The sequence below is a fragment of the Puntigrus tetrazona genome, unplaced genomic scaffold (genome assembly GCF_018831695.1).
Source record: "Puntigrus tetrazona isolate hp1 unplaced genomic scaffold, ASM1883169v1 S000000586, whole genome shotgun sequence".
NCBI lineage: Eukaryota > Metazoa > Chordata > Actinopteri > Cypriniformes > Cyprinidae > Puntigrus > Puntigrus tetrazona.
The window spans coordinates 10434-15000 of NW_025048217.1; the positions used below are offsets into that span (position 1 = coordinate 10434).

General features: G+C 42.3%; 1 pseudogene; it reads right to left on the minus strand.

The window, feature by feature from the left end:
- Nucleotides 1–1529: 1529 nt before the first annotated feature.
- Nucleotides 1530–4567, minus strand: part of LOC122334618 — a 10448-nt pseudogene continuing 7410 nt past the window's right edge.

The window sequence follows — 4567 nt, forward strand, 5'->3', positions numbered from 1 at the left end:
TCACTTAAAAAGCACTTTGCTTTTTATGGAAGCCCGTTTACGCCATGTATGAGAACGGAATTATGTCGAGTTCGATTTGGAATTATGACATTATTAGGAGATCAAAAGTTGAGTTTGTGATGGCATGTGTTGAAACGACGACTTAAAGTCGGGATTATAAGACTTCACGAGTCAGAACTGTGAGTGTGAACCAAGTTAGGGCTGTGAGGTAAAAACCTAAGATGAGATTCGAGATTATGACACAAACAGTCGATAAAAATTGACATAATTATGACTTTAACAGTCAAAATGTACATATTAAATCGTAATTATGAGATACAAATTCAACGTGATTAAATTTACGAGTTTAAAACTTGCACTGATCGATTATGAGATACTGTATAAAAAACTATGACGTGCTGTAAAACTCAAAATTATGACATTAAAAGTCAGAGTTACGCTCATCCTAAATCATGATGATGAGATGAAGTCGATTTACAAAATCAAAATGGTTTGACTGTTTCGATTTAGAAAATTTCTGTTAGCGATTACCGCACTGGTCACAATTTCGTCATAATTAATGACCTAAGCTTAGTGCAGTCAATTTGTTCGGCTTCGTGCGACACCCTCCCAAAGCAAATTACTGTTGAAACGACTGGATTTCGCCTGGAACGCCGCGCCTAGCAACCTGACCGCGGGACCACGGCTCGACGAGTGAGATCACGGATGACGTCACGTGTCGTTTCCACGGCAGTGATGCGGCAAATTTATGCCTGCTCGGTTTTTTTTTTCGTCTCACGGAAATGAGTGATGCGCGTGATCTACACAGACACGTTCGGACGCGTCGCTGCTGCGCCTCGAGTACAGAAGTGGGAAGTGATGTGCAATAATTCGATTTACCGTATCTTAAAAACATACAAAATCTATTCCATGACGAGCGGTCAGGCAGCACACGTGAAGTAGATCGGCAAACGCACGTCGGGCAGGCAGCGTAAGTTTAGCTAGTTATTAGTCACTGCTCTGTGTAAACATTGAACCGATCCCAACATCAGGCCGTAAGTCGCGTGCTGATGGGTGACGGGTGGACTAGTGACGTTCATTTAAAAGTTCGGCCGCGCTTGGCTCTTTTTATTTTTCCCCACACACTTTTCTAACACACACCCTCCAATGTTTCAAACGCACAACACTGTGGCAGTAACCCAATAGAAACACGGCACATTCACTACTGGGGCGGAATGAAGGAACACGGATGAGAAATAAACACAGACGGCGCCGCGCGGCGCCGGCAGGCTAGTGGTTCGCTAATAAGCACTACGCTAATGTGTCGCCGCAAATCAGGAGTCTGACTTGTCCGTTCGACTCGAATCCTTGAACATCCAAATGTCAAATCACGTGATAAAAATCTAAGAGTCTACCAAAGCTAAGAAGAAACGAACTAAAGTATGCAGCTAATGTTTTGCTATATTTCCGCTGTGCTAACGGGCGCTAACCCATGATGTGCTCAACAACAAATAAATTAAAAATACTTTTTTGGGGGGGAAGAAAACACATTTGTTCATTCATCTACTTGGATCGGATAATTTTAATCTTTTTTTTTTTATTATTATTTTGCGCTTTTCTTGGTAACTACTCTCATTGTCAACTACATCAGATTCTGTATTATTTACAAGTATTAACAGTACACTCACGGACCAGAAGGTATTGCTGTGTACACGTTTAGAAAGATAGGTCTAACCGTTCCGGACGACATATGCTATCGGTCGATTGGGCAAATAAAGTAATGGCGAACTGATATGGCGCAGCTTGAAGCTGATTGGCTAATGCGAGTGCAATCTGAGCATGTGCAGAACGTCAGCCAATCGTTTCTTTGCTCTCGTGTGTGTGTGCGTGCGTTCGTGTACATTACAGTGTTACAAAAGTGTCTTCACAAACATTGTCATGTATATAAAAAATTAAAACCACAAATCCGATAATAAATAAATAAATAAATAAATAAATAACATTATAAATGTACCTTAATTCGTAAATAAATAAAACTGATATCAAGTTAAGAGAATGACATGTGACAGATATGAGTCGATTACAGTCTGTGACAATTTTATGGCTCTGATTATGTTAATTGATCATATATGCGATTCTACAGATTTTATTTTATGAATGATCCTGAATTTGACCTAATTTGTGTTAAACGCTCAGTAGCATAAAAGCCATTATATAGACTAAACGAGTGAATCCAGGTCACATTTTAGCTTGATATTAAAAGAAAAAAGGTAAGGAATTATATTTTGCATATAGAAGATACAGCCTGTTTTCAATTTTCCACCTCGTGGTGTTATTTTGGGAGCACGTTGTCTTTATGCGAAATATAATTTCTCGGCAGGTTTAGGATGGTTGTGGTTCTTCTGAATTCACTGGATTGTTCGTGATGATCGTATCTGGAGATCTAGAAAGGCTTGATGATGTTCTCCTGCTCTCTTGATTTTACTTTGGAACGATATCAGCTGGATATGACGACAGTCAAGAGTACTCAAAACACACAGAGATACAAAGACGCTACAGCGCAACACACACACACACACACACACACAGAAACCATCGCGTAGACAGGAGAATGGGGGAGGACGAATACATTAAACACTTTGAGATATGAATGACTCCTACCATCTCCTGTGTGTGTGTACGTGTGTGTGTGTGTGTGTGTGTGTGTGTGTGTGTGTGGCAGATGCAGTTGTTTCACGCTTTGTTGATGCGCAGCTTAAAGATTACGCGGCCGGCGAACTTGTCTCTTTCGCTGATCTTGAACTGAGTGCTAGAGTTGATCTTACACTCCACGTTGAAGTCCGTGTTGAAAGAGAGGTCTCAGAACTTCACAGCCACCAGGGGCTGAGAATAATTCACCTGCAACACACACAAAGAGAGCGTTACACACCAATGTAATCTCGCGGTGTGTGTGTGTGTGTGTGTGTGTGTGTGTGTGTGTGTGTGTGTGTGTGTGCGTGTGTTCTTGCCTGTGCTCTCTTGTCGCTTAGAGTACGGATAGTACATGAGATTGAAGGTTCCGCTTGGAGGAAGTATTCGACTGAGGCGTAGGTTTCATTCGCCTGAGACATCTTCTGAGCCTTGTGATGAAAAAATCAATGAGATATTAATAACAGCGTAGCAGATACTGATGTAAATGATCTGAATGTCAGTCATCGCCCGGTAATATGAGACTGAAATTATCTAAACATATAATGCAGTGCTGACTGAGAGCTGAAGAAATAAAGGCTCCTCAGAAGATGTGAGATGTTTTGGAGGAGCAGTGAAAGTAAAGCTCCTCAAAAGATCCTGATGATCAGATTCTTCCAGAAAATGATTGATGGAGAATCGAGTAAAGTCGATCTGGAGATATGACCGCAGTTATTCTGACCATTACTTGATCAGAATCAGTTCAGATCCGACACCAGAAGCAGAAGCTGAAGAAGTACGCTAAAAAGTGCTTTGATTGGTTCAAACACTCTAAAACCGGGGTCATCGAACTTGATCCCGGAGGTCCGTGTCCTTCACTTTCCTCAACAGACCTGCCTGGAAGTTTCCCCAGTAAGGTGTGTTTGATCAGGGTTGGAGCTAAACTCTTCAGGACGCAACTCGGTGACCCCGCTCTAAAACTATCGATCGGACAACGGAGACTGATCACGCTCATCTTTTTAAAAGTGATTTAAACACTCTAAGTCTACTAACCACAGAATGCGTGAGGGTTAAGCACTAGTTAAAGCCTGTGCTGTACTAGTTTAAGATGTGCACTAGTCTGAGGATAGGGATGCTAAAGGCCCCGATATACTTCAAACAGACTTCTTTTTCGTTCGTCGTTTGAGGGCTGAAAGAAGTTTGAAAATGTTGAGCGACGGTACACTGCTTGCGATCATCCTAAGCCCCCCCGCTGCTGGAGGCGGGGCTTAGATTAACGCTTAAAAGTTTGATTAAAAACAAAGGTTTATTAATCGTACACCTTAAATTCTTTTGGAAGACGGTATACGGCAGCAGCAGTACGGGTAATGTTCATTCGCTTGCTACCTCTCCTCCTTTCGAGCTTTGCTGTATTTTCTTTGTACGAATTAATTGTTTCCGCCAGTTTTGAAGTCTCTCCTCGAGCGACCGCACAGATGCGGATGTATCTGTGGCAGCTCAGGCACGCACGTAATGACTCGGAGACGCTGTTCTCTCGTGAGAACCGTGAGAAAAAAATTGCACGCCAAAGAAGGCGGAGTTTCAGGACACACCCACCGATTATGACCGCCTCTCGGACCAATGGTAGCTCGGAGGTGTTTAGGAGCTGAAACGAACTCCCAAAGAGTTCAAATGACCAAAACGATCTCAAAACGAACTTCATTTTGCACTGATTTTGTTCAAGTGACGTGATTTCAGTTTGTCCTTCCGATTTCAATTGAAGTATATCGAGGCCACAGACTACGATTTCTTACCAGCTCGTCTCCTTCTTTATATCCCCTGAGGATGCAGTGAACAAACATTACAGATGAAATTTGTGCTGGACAGGCTGTTCGTGATGAAGCTCAGGAAGATCTCACTCACCTTCGCTGAACAGGAGACG